Source organism: Bufo bufo, chromosome 3 (genome assembly GCF_905171765.1).
Source record: "Bufo bufo chromosome 3, aBufBuf1.1, whole genome shotgun sequence".
In the NCBI taxonomy this organism is placed as follows: domain Eukaryota; kingdom Metazoa; phylum Chordata; class Amphibia; order Anura; family Bufonidae; genus Bufo; species Bufo bufo.
The window spans coordinates 239,943,025-239,955,673 of record NC_053391.1 but is presented as its reverse complement, the minus strand read 5'-3'; positions in this window follow the sequence as shown (position 1 = coordinate 239,955,673).

Below are 12,649 nucleotides of genomic sequence, written 5' to 3'. Positions count from 1 at the left end.
CTTAGGAACTTAGGACGTACCGGTACGCCACATTTGCTGAGTCCTTAAGGACTCAGGACGTACCTGTACGTCCTAAGTTTAAAAGTAGATTGCGGCACGGCGGGGGTTAATTGTGAAATCATTCAGCGGGCATCCTGTCACATGCGGCTGTGGGGGGGACCTGATGGCATGGAAGGCAGCTTGATGTCTAAGGAAGGCATCGCTTTGCCTTCCGGTGACGAGCCTGTGAGATCCAGCCCCCCGGATCTCACAGGCCGGAAGCTGTATGAGTAATACACACAGTATTACTCATAAAGCCAATGCATTCCAATACAGAAGTATTGGAATGCATTGTAAAAGATTAGACCCCCAAAAGTTCAAGTCCCAAAGTGGGACAAAAAATAAAGTGAAAAAAAAAGTTGAAAAAAGAAAATTAAAGTTTCAATTAAAAATAAACAAAAGCGTAATTTTCTCCAAATAAAGTGAATTTTTTTAATTAAAAAATAGGGAAAAAAAAAAGTATACATATTAGGTATCGCCGCATCCGTATCGACCGGCTCTATAAAAATATCACATGACCTAACCCCTCAGATGAACACCGTAAAAAATAAAAAAATAAAAACTGTGCTAAATAAACCATATTTTTGTCACCTTACATCACAAAAAGTACAACAGCAAGCGATCAAAAAGGCATCTGCCCACCAAAATAGTATCAATCTAACCGTCACCTCATCCCGCAAAAAATGAGCCCCTACCTGAGACAATCGCCCAAACAATAAAAAAACTATAGCTCAGAATATGGAGACACTAAAACATCATTTTCTGTTTGTTTTAAAAAAGCTGTTGTTGTGTAAAACTTACATAAATAAAAAAAAGTATACATATTTGGTATCCCGTTCGTATCGACCGGCTCTATAAAAATTTCACATGACCTAACCCCTAAGATGAATACCGTAAAAAATAAAAAATAAAAACTGCTAAATAAACCATTTTTCCAGGACGTCCCTCTATGACAGCACCCACTGGAGGATGTCCTATTGGACCTCTGTAGGGACAGGAAGCGAGAGAGGTTAAAAGGCCCCTCCCCACCCCTCTTACCAGTGTTCTTCCTGTCCCTACAGTGATAGGAGCAGAGAGAAGTTCCCTGCTTTTAGTGGGGAGAGAGATGGGCCGAGGCTGGTCGGGGGGCTTATGCCTCTCCTCTTCAGCCTCAGATGGGGCCCTAAGCTAGCACCTCTCGAGGAAGGGGTCCCCTAGCATTCCCGGTACCTGTATCCTAAGGCCGCGGTATTGGGACGCTGTAGCCGCTTCTCTTTCGGGAGCTCTGGGCACAGTATCGACTCTGGCGCTTCTCTGATGACGTGACGCGTCACGTCCCTCGTGACCGGAAGTGACGTGAGGAAGCCGGAAGCTGATGGCGACGCGCATCCATGCTGGAGGCCTCGGGATTCTGAGGCCTCGCATGTGGGGTCGACTCTCCTAGGATGAGTCCCCCAGAAGAGGAGGCGTAGTCGAGCGGTATCGAGGGCAGGGCCAGGCGGTAAGTCCGTTTAAAAGAGTGATGTAACCTGCATGCAGCACACATCATGGAGGCCCAGGTATCTGTGAAGCTAGACGCTACTGCAGACCCCCTCGTCCAGGGAAATGTAAGTGAAGCCTACATAGTTAGGGTTTCTCTGGCCTGTTTCTATATCTCCCTCTCCCCTTCTGTTTAAGGTGGAAAGGGAGTCTGGTCACAAACCGCATGGTGACTCCAAAAAGAGACCAAAGAAATGTGGGACCTGCGCCAAGAAGCTGGCGGAGTCATGCAAGAAGGCCCTATGCACAGATTGTTTGGCAAAAATATTAAAGGAGGAACAACCGTCCTTTCTGGCAGAATTAAGGGCAATAGTGAGGGAGGAAATACAGGCGGCAGGAACAAGTCAGCCCCCGTCCCTTCCAGTCCCCTCTTCTCTGCCGGTCCCCTCTTCCCCACCGGCGAAACGTTCAAGAGTACAGGTGGACTCTGACTCAGAGGAAGAACCAGCGTACTATTCTGACGAATTAGAAGAAGATCATACCCCTTCCTTAGCAGAGGAACCTAGGAGATTCCGGTTTTCGGCTGAAGATCTAGATCCGCTCCTGACAGCTGTTAGACAAACAATGGCGGTAGAGGAAGAGGAGCAGACGCGCACCATACAGGACGAGATGTTTGGCGGTCTAAGAGCGAAGAAAAGGAAACTCTTTCCCGTCAACGCTAACCTGAGTGATTTAATTAAAGATGAATGGGAAGAAGGTGACAAGAAGCTTTATGTGCCTGGGGAATTCAAAAATAGATTGATCTTTAACCCTGAGGAGACAAAACTTTGGGACGAAATACCAAAGGTGGATATTCAGGTGGCCAAGGTGGTGAAGAAAACCTCCATCCCCTTTGAAGATTCCTCACAGTTGAAGGATCCTATGGATCGTAAGGTGGATGGGCTTTTAAAGAAAGCATGGGAATCATCAGCAGCCTCTATAAATACAAATATTGCGGCTACCTCAGTGTCCCGGGCCATGTGTGTATGGCTGGATCAGCTAGAAAGTCATCTTAGGATGAGGACATCCAGAGAAGAAATTCTAGATTCTTTACCGTTGTTAAAGATGGTGGCTTCTTTCATGGCTGATGCCTCGGCAGAATCAATTAGATTCGCGGCAATGAACGATGCGCTCACAAACACTGCAAGACGTGCCCTCTGGCTCAAATCTTGGACAGGGGACATAGCATCAAAGAATAAGCTTTGTGCAATCCCCTTTACTGGGTCCTATCTTTTTGGTCAGGTCCTTGACTCCATCCTAGAAAGTGCGGCTGACAAAAAGAAAGGCTTCCCAGAGGAGAAAGTAAAGAAGCCCCAGCCCTTTCGGAGACCCTCTAAACAGTTTCCTACCTCACAGAGGGGAAAAGGCAAGACGGGGAGATGGAGCTACCCCAAAGGAGGTAGAGGAAGGGGTTTCTTGTTTAACCCGTCTTCCAACCCAGACAAGCAATGACATCAGGCCAGTTGGGGGCAGACTCCGTTTATTCTGGGAGGCCTGGACTCGGGTCACTCAGAATCAGTGGATTCTCAGTACAATCCGAGAGGGAGTGAAGATAGAGTTTCGCAGTCCACCCCCGTGGAGATTCCTGATAACAAAGTTTCAGTCCACAGTGCAAAAGAATCAACTATGTCTCGATGTAAGGAAACTGTTAGATCTAAAAGCGATAATACAGGTTCCAGTGGAACAAAAAGGCCTGGGTCATTATTCAAGGCTTTTCCAGGTAAAAAAGCCGGACGGCTCGTTCAGGACGATCATCAACCTGAAGTCCCTGAACAAGTCTGTAGTCTACCACAGATTCAAGATGGAATCTATAAAGTCATCAATCCCTCTTATATCAGTAGGAGATCTCTTATGCACAATGGACTTAAAGGATGCCTACTATCACATCCCAATATATCCACTCCACCAGCAGTACCTCAGGTTTGCAATCAACCAGGAGGGCACGATTCTCCATTATCAGTTCCAGTGCCTACCCTTCGGAATATCCTCGGCACCTCGGATTTTCACGAAGGTGATTACAGAAATAGTGGCGTACTTAAGACAACAACAAATAAGGATCATCCCGTACTTAGACGATTTCCTTCTGATCGCAGAGACAAGGTAAAGTCTACTAAGCAGTGTCCAACAGACCCTTGCCCTTTTCAAGGACTTGGGATGGATAATAAATTATGCCAAGTCGGACCTAGTTCAGAGTACCAGGAAACAGTTCTTGGGAGTCATCTTAGACTCAGAGAGACAACATTCCTTTCTTCCACTACTAAAACGGGAAAGGATAAGGGAGAAGATAAAAACCTTTCAGAAAAGAAGGGACCATACCCTAAGAGAATCTATGCAGATTCTGGGGTTAATGACATCTTGCATATCGGTCATACCATGGGCTCAGTACCATTCCAGATGCCTACAGAGCTCAATTCTGAGCGCATGGGACAAAAACCATCAGTCCTTGAACTCAAAAATAATCCTATCAAGACAAAGTCTAGATTCTCTATCCTGGTGGACCTACCCCAAAAACCTAAGGAAGGGGGTCGCCTGGAATCTTTCTCCATTCATAGTAATTACTACAGACGCAAGCCAGTGGGGCTGGGGAGCCCATCTAAAAGATCAATTCCTTCAAGGGAGATGGTCCAGTCTCGACAGTCGCAGATCCTCAAATTTCAGAGAGCTGAAAGCTGTTTGGGAGACCCTGAAGAGGGCAGAACAAACTCTCTCCGGCCACCACATCAAGATCCTATCGGACAATGTGACGACGGTTTGCTATCTGAAACGTCAAGGGGGAACCAGAAACCCTCATCTTCAGGGATTATCAGACCAAATATTTTGTTGGGCAGAGGAAAAGGTGCTCTCAGTTTCAGCAGTCCATCTAAGAGGAGTAGAAAACTCCACAGCCGACTTTCTAAGCAGACACACGCTCAACCCGGGCGAATGGTCTTTAAACATGGAAGTGTTTCGGCAGATCTGTCATCAGTGGGGACTCCCACAAGTAGACCTCTTTGCGGCAAGAGAAAACACCAAATTAAACAAATTTTTCTCTCTGAATCCAAGGGACAACCCTCTGGGGGTAGACGCCCTGTCCCAAGATTGGGACATGGATCTGTGGTACGCTTTTCCTCCTTTCCCCCTGATTCCAGCGGTCCTAAAGAAACTGAGGACGTGCTCGATGACCCTCATCCTCATTGCTCCGGCTTGGCCAAAGAGGGCCTGGTTTCCCTTGCTGAAAGAGATGATGATAGGAGACCCGTTACCCCTTCCGGGAAGGAAGGACCTTCTCCTACAGGGACCCCTGGAACATCCAAACCTCGACAGACTACGGTTAACAGCCTGGATCCTGAAAGGCAGATCCTGAGGGAAAGGGGTCTGTCAGAGAAGGTAATATCTACCCTACAGCAAAGCCGCAAACCTATAACCTCAGCTATATATTTAAACATTTGGAAAAAGTTTACCTCATGGCTGTCACAAACACATCCGGGGGTTTCTGACCCATCCATAGGCTGCATTCTGGATTTCCTGCAGGTGGGGTTTGATTTGGGTTTGAAACCCAGTACCCTTAAGGTCCAGATTTCAGCCTTGAGTTGTTTTCTGGACACCTCCTTAGCAGATCACAGGTGGATAAAAAGATTTATTAAATCTATTTCCAGAATGAGACCTACTATTAGGCAGACAGTACCACCTTGGGACCTAAATTTAGTCTTAGAAAGTCTATGTAATCCCCCGTTTGAACCAATTGAGCAGTTATCTGACAGATTTCTTTCTCTTAAGACCATCTTTCTGCTAGCGATTACCACAGCACGCAGAATAGGGGAGATTCAGGCCCTTTCTATCAGGGAGCCATATCTAAAAGTTTTGGACGATCGGATTATTTTAAAGTTGGATCCATCCTTTCTACCAAAGGTTGTCTCTTCGTTCCATAGAAATCAGGAAATAATTCTTCCTTCCTTTTGTACCTTTCCCAAAAATGTGCAGGAAGAAAAGTTTCATTGTCTGGACGTAAGGAGATCCGTGTTAGCCTACCTACAAAGAACAGATTCGTGGAGAAAATCATCAAACCTTTTTATCTTGTACGGAGGAAAGAACAAAGGCAATAAGGCCTCAAAACAAACTTTAGCTCGTTGGATTAGAGAAGCGGTTCGACAATCTTACGTGCTGAAAGGACTACCATGTCCATTGTCCATAAAAGCCCAGTCCACCAGAGCGGTGGCGACTACTTGGGCAGAAAAAGCGGAAGCCTCAATTGAACAGATTTGCAGGGCCGCTACTTGATCCAGTTTCACTACCTTTGTCAGGCACTATAGACTGGACTCTCTTGCCAACCAGGACCTAGGCTTTGGCCGTAAAGTTCTTCAGGCAGTGGTCCCCCCCTAAGTAATAAGCTGGTAGTTCTCCAGTTGGTGCTGTCATGGAGGGACGTCCTGGAAACTAAGATTTAGTCTTACCGGTAAACGGTTTTCCAGGAGTCCGACATGACAGCACCCGTTAATACCCCCCCTTTTTGTTTGTTTTTTTGGATCCAGGCATGTATACATTATACATATATATATTTATATATGCAGAAATTCTAATGTGATGTTAACATGGAAGTTCAAATAAACAGTTTGGATCCTATCTGGTGTAGTAATTTGGAAAAACACTGGTAAGAGGGGTGGGGAGGGGCCTTTTAACCTCTCTCGCTTCCTGTCCCTACAGAGGTCCAATAGGACATCCTCCAGTGGGTGCTGTCATGTCGGACATTATTGTGTAAAACTTACATAAATAAAAAAAAGTATACATATTAGGTATTGCCGCGTCCGTATCGACCGGCTCTATAAAAATATCATATGACCTAACCCCTCAGATGAACACCTTAAAAAATTTAAAATAAAAACTGTGCTAAATAAAAAAAAATTTGTCACCTTACATCATAAAAAGTGTAATAGCAAGCGATCAAAAAGTCACATGCACCCCAGAATAGTGCCAATAAAACCGTCATCTCATCCCGCAAAAATCATACCCTACCCAAGGTAATCGCCCAAAAACTGAAAAAATTATGGCTCTCAGACTATGGAAACACTAAAACATGATTTTTTTTGCTTAAAAAATGAAATCATTGTGTAAAACTTACATAAATAAAAAAAAAGTATACATATTAGGTATCGCCGCATCTGTGACAACCTGGTCTATAAAAATATCACATGATCTAACCTGTCAGATGAATGTTGTAAATAACAAAAAATAAAAACGGTGCCAAAACAGCTATTTCTTGTTATCTTGCCTCACAAAAAGTGTAATATAGAGCAACCAAAAATCATATGTACCCTAAACTAGTACCAACAATACTGCCACCCTATCCCGTAGTTTCTAAAATGGGGCCACTTTTTTGGAGTTTCTACTCTAGGGGTGCATCAGGGGGGCTTCAAATGTGACATGGTGTCAAAAAAACCAGTCCAGCAAAATCTGCCTTCCAAAAACCGTATGGCATTCCTTTCCTTCTGCGCCCTGCCGTGTGCCCCTACAGCGGTTTACGACCACATATGGGGTGTTTCTGTAAACTATAGAATCAGGGCCATAAATATTGAGTTTGGTTTGGCTGTTAACCCTTGCTTTGTAACTGGAAAAAAATTATTAAAATGGAAAATCTGCCAAAAAAGTGAAATTTTGAAATTGTATCTCTATTTTCCATTAATTCTTGTGGAACACCTAAAGGGTTAACAAAGTTTGTAAAATCAGTTTTGAATACCTTGAGGGGTGTAGTTTATAGAATGGGGTAATTTTTGGGTGGTTTCTATTATGTAAGCATCGCAAAGTGACTTCAGACCTGAACTAGTCCCTAAAAATTGGGTTTTTGAACATTTCTGAAAAATTTCAAGATTTGCTTCTAAACTTCTAAGCCTTGTAACATCCCCAAAAAATAAAATATCATTCCTAAAATGATCCAAACATGAAGTAGACATATGGGGAATGTAAAGTAATAACTATTTTTGGAGGTATTACTATGTATTATAGAAGTAGAGAAATTGAGACTTGGAAATTTGATATTTTTTTAATAAATAAAAATGTTTTTTTTTTTTTACTTCATTTTACCAGTGTCATGAAGTACAATATGTGACGAAAAAACAATCTCAGAGTAGCCTGCATAAGTCAAAGCATTTTAAAGTTATCAGCACTTAAAGTGACACTGGTCAGATTTGCAAAAAATGGCCAAGTCCGTAAGGTGAAATAGGGCAGAGTCCTTAAGGGGTTAAAGTCATTTCCCTATCTACATTTGTTCGCAGAGCACTTGCCATGCTCCTAACCACATTTTGACGCCATTTGCAGCCCTCTAGCCCTTTCCATGACATTTTTACAGCCATTTTAGTGCTCAAAAGTTCGGGTTCCCATTGACTTCAATGGGGTTCGGGGTCAAGTTCGGGTCCCGAACTCAAACTTTTTTCCGAAGTTCGGCCGAACCCGTCGAACCCAAACATCCAGGTGTCTGCTCAACTCTACTAATAATAAAAGTTATACTTACCTTTAACCCTTGCATCCTGAAGCTATATATGAAGAGTACCTCGTGGTTCAGAAGGTGTCCGGCCATTGGATCCAAAAGAGGATAGAAATAAATGGTCATGGTGTATTCCCAGAGTGACACAAGAAGAAAGCCCACCCTCAATATTTTAGACCGCTCTTTAATACTGAGGCACAGTAATTCTATATATAAACTAAGGATTTACAGGGATTGTGTGAGCAGCTAAACAAGATGAAGATGGCAATATACTAGACTACCCTTTAATACTAAGACACAATGATTCTATATATAAACTAGCAGATTAACTGGGATTGTGGCAGCAGTTCAACAAGATGATTAGATTCATCATCTCCCTATGCTCTCCCTACAGTCTATAAAAGCTATCCTGACGATCTCCCTACACTGTCCTTGCACCTATCCAATATTCTACAATTAAAAGCTTTGAGCAACACTGTGCCCAGTGCAAAAGTGCCTGTCACGACTTTCCCTAAGCTCAGCTCACAGTGAAATGTAGGAGACGGGGCAGGTGGATTGGGTATTTGATCACACCGAATGTCCTGCAGAGGTGACCCTGGTTCTCCCATACTCCACACAGTGGACTGGCACTCACCCAGGGTCACCTTTGCAGGACATTGGGTTTGATAACACACCCAATCCACCTGCCCCTTTTTTCCTACATTGTATTTATCTGCAGACCTGTCTGCAGGGCTGACCCTTGAGCAGCCTCACCACCCGCCCGACCCATAATTGTTCCTCTCTCCCCTCTACCCTCTCCAAACCCTGGCGACTCTAGTTTTTTCGGGTCTTCTGGATATTTATACTACAAGATCTGATTAACCCTCAAACTCTCTCTCTTTCCGCAATCACAGCAAAATTTCAGAGATTGCGTGGGATGAGGCTTTTTATAGGGATGTGACATCACAGGGGATGTTGATTGGCTAGATGCACCGCATTATGGATCATATCATGTTCCAATGGCTTCTTACTTTCACTTTGTAACATGTGCAACAGCCATTTTAGAAAAAAATCTGATTTGTTACCACAAAGTGCGAGGAAATTCAGCTTCTCTGCAAATCAAATTTTCCCTAAACTTCGGATAGAATTCCACTTCGGATGCTTCGATTCACTCAACACTACCCATAGCCAACATTGTCAATATCACTGTGTGAATACTAAATCTGTCTTGGCAGTAAGGAGCTAGAAAGAGGTTGGATACAGTCCTAGGAGACTACAGACTTTCATACAGAGTACCAATTTGGGCTTTCGATTTGGTTCGAACTTATTCAAACCCAAATTGGATATGATCACCAGTTTGTGCAAATCAGGCCCAATATGAATTTTAAACAATGTGCTTATGTTTAAACACAATGTATTACTTTGTACTGCATTTGTAGCTGTATAGATTAAGTTGTGGCATTGCATGTAGGCCAGGCTTATTCATACAATTCCAGAAGGATTAACAGAGAAACATTACAACCCATAGCACTTAGTAAATATACAAAATATATATATATATATATATATATTTTGCTCGAGTATGACAAATATTTACTAAAACAGATATATAAAAAGTGGGAACAGATTCTCTATAAACCAAGTGATTTGCAGGTGATGTTTGCACTTATTGTAAATATTTTATTTTCTTCTCCCTCTTGAACAGACTGCCATGTCAACTTCTCCTGACGACTGCACAACTTCCTGTTGAGACATCTTGGGCTCATTGCTTCTGCAACTATCCCAAGACCCTAGTCCAGTCCAGACCAAGTCCTCGATGGTAAGGTGTATCTTTTTGCTGATGACACAAAGATTTGTAACAGGGTTGATGTTCCTGGAGGGATACACCAAATGGAAAGGATTTAGGAAAACTAGAGGAATGGTCAAAAATGTGGCAACTAAAATTTAATGTTGATAAGTGCAAGATAATGCACCTGGGGCGTAAAAACCCAAAAGCAGAATATAAAATCAGTGATACAGTCCTAACCTCAGTATCTGAGGAAAGGGATTTAGGGGTCATTATTTCAGAAGACTTAAAGGTAGGCAGACAATGTCATAGAGCAGCATGAAATGCTAGCAGAATGCTTGGGTGTATAGGGAGAGGCATTACCAGTAGAAAGAGGGAGGTGCTCATGCCACTCTACAGAGCACTAGTGAGACCTCATTTGGAGTATTGTGCGCAGTACTGGAGACCATATCTCCAGAAGGATATTGATACTTTGGAGAGAGTTCAGAGAAGAGCTACTAAACTAGTACATGGATTGCAGAATAAAACTTACCAGGAAATATTAAAGGACCTTAACATGTATAGCTTGGAAGAAAGACAAGACAGAGGGGATATGATAGAAACTTTTAAATACATAAAGGGAATCAACAAGGTAAAAGAGGAGAGAATATTTAAAAGAAGAAAAACTGCTACAAGAGGACATAGTTTTAAATTAGAGAGGCAAAGGTTTAAAATTAATATCAGGAAGTATTACTTTACTAAGAGAGTAGTGGATGCATGGAATAGCCTTCCTGCAGAAGTGGTAGCTGCAAATACAGTGGAGTTTAAGCATGCATGGGATAGGCATAAGGCCATCCTCCATATAAGATAGGGCCAAGGGCTATTCATAGTATTCAGTATATTGGGCAGACTAGATGGGCCAAATGGTTCTTATCTGCCGACACATTCTATGTTTCTATGTTTCTATTTTTAAATTCAGCCCCAATACCAGAACCAAAATATACTTCAGACCCCAGACCTGGCACCAGAATACATTTAGACACCAAACCAGACAGATAATTAAATACTGTATATTCCTGCGTATAAGACTACTTTTTAACACATGAAAATCTCTTTAAAAGTCGGGGGTCGTCTTATACGCCGGGTGTTGTCTTATATGTCGGTATATGGCATGCTGAAACTTACTTCCCAGCAGGACTGGAGAAGCTGTCCTTCTCCAGCTTCAGGGACAGGCACCCTCTAGCTGAGCCACCGTGCGCTGCATCCCGGCCAGCCGCTCCTGAAGCAGCCCCCTCTCCCTGCTCTCAGTGGTTTTCTCGTGCCGGCAGTATCACATTGCGCACTACCGCTCAGATCGTCTTGAAGACAGGGAGGGCTGGGCAGGCAGGGAGAGCTGACCCACCCAATCCAAGCAGGCTTTGTATGCAGTGTGCACAGAAAATACCGGTACATCGCTTGCCGTGAATGGCTAGTTGTTGTATACTGGTTTGGATTGGCGATTCTGAGGGAAGGCAGGGGGAAGCAGGAGCATCTGCACTTCAGCCAATTCTAATGTTGGAACGGCGGATCTCTAATGAAGTTTGTTTTGCATCTGGGAGCAGATACATCTGGTGGTAAATACAGTAGAGCACCAGTATCTGTGCATACAGTACAGCACCAGTATCTGTACATACAGTACAGCACCAGTACATACAGTACAGTATACAAATGGCGAACAGTCAAGACCCCATCATGGCTCTACCAGCAAGAAGAAAGAAATATGAAGCCAGTTTCAAACTTAAAGTTGTAAACTATACCAGGGAACATAATAACTGCGCTGCTGCAAGACAATATGGAGTAACAGAAAAGATGGTTCGGGACTGGAAAGCAAATGAAAAAGCATTAAAGAGTATGCCAAGGGGTAAGTGTGCACTCGAAAAACATGTAGCAGACATGTTGAATGAGCATCGCCAAAACGGTTATGTAGTGACACAAAATGAAATAAGTTTGTTTGCACTTCAGTGGGCAAAAAAATAACCCAGATTACAGCAACAGATTTAAGGCCACTGTATCCTGGTGTACTAGATTCTTGGAAAGGTATAATATGGTACTGAGGCAAAAGACGAAAATTGTACAAGAATTACCTGCAGATCTTAATGCCAAAGTAAATAGCGTTGGAGGGGTAGTCTTATACTGCGAGTATACCCCAAACCCTATATTTTAACTGGAAAAGTTGGGGGTCGTCTTATACGCCCAGTCGTCTTATACGCCGGCATATACGGTATATACCCAAGACCAGATCCCTTACTAAATCTCCAATGAATTCATACTACAGATCATTTCACAAAACAAATTCAGAACCCAGATTGAACTTGAAAAGGAGTCTGGTAACAAGAAAGGACAGTATTATTAGCATTTTAAATGAGATAAATCCAACAGATAGAGGCCAATTAACAATAATTACATTTTCCTATTTGCCTATAGATGGTTATATGTAAAATAATTTAATGATTTAAAAAATAAAGTCATATTTTGTTTATTGACTTTGTTCAGTCTTGGAATGTGTAGCTAGATAATTTTAGTTAGTGGTAATATTCTGATAAATATGTTGTAAACCACTACCCCTCCTGTACCTTTACTGGTTGTAGTCTGTGGAAATACAAGGATTGCATAATGTTTCTACCCTGTGATAATTTTCTAATGCTGGCATTCCACTTGCCTACCACTGGCACCCCAGAGCTGTTTGCTCTTTGCCAGCCAATGCCAACTGCGCTGGACCTTTGTTGCTATTTCCCTGCAAATAAAGCTAATGGAGTTGGGAACAGTTTTGCAACATCAGATGGCAGATCTGGCTGCAGTGCCAGGCAGTATGCCAATACCATATGCCTACTAGTTTTTGGCATGAGAAAGACAAGTCGCTGCATGTGTTAGTGAGT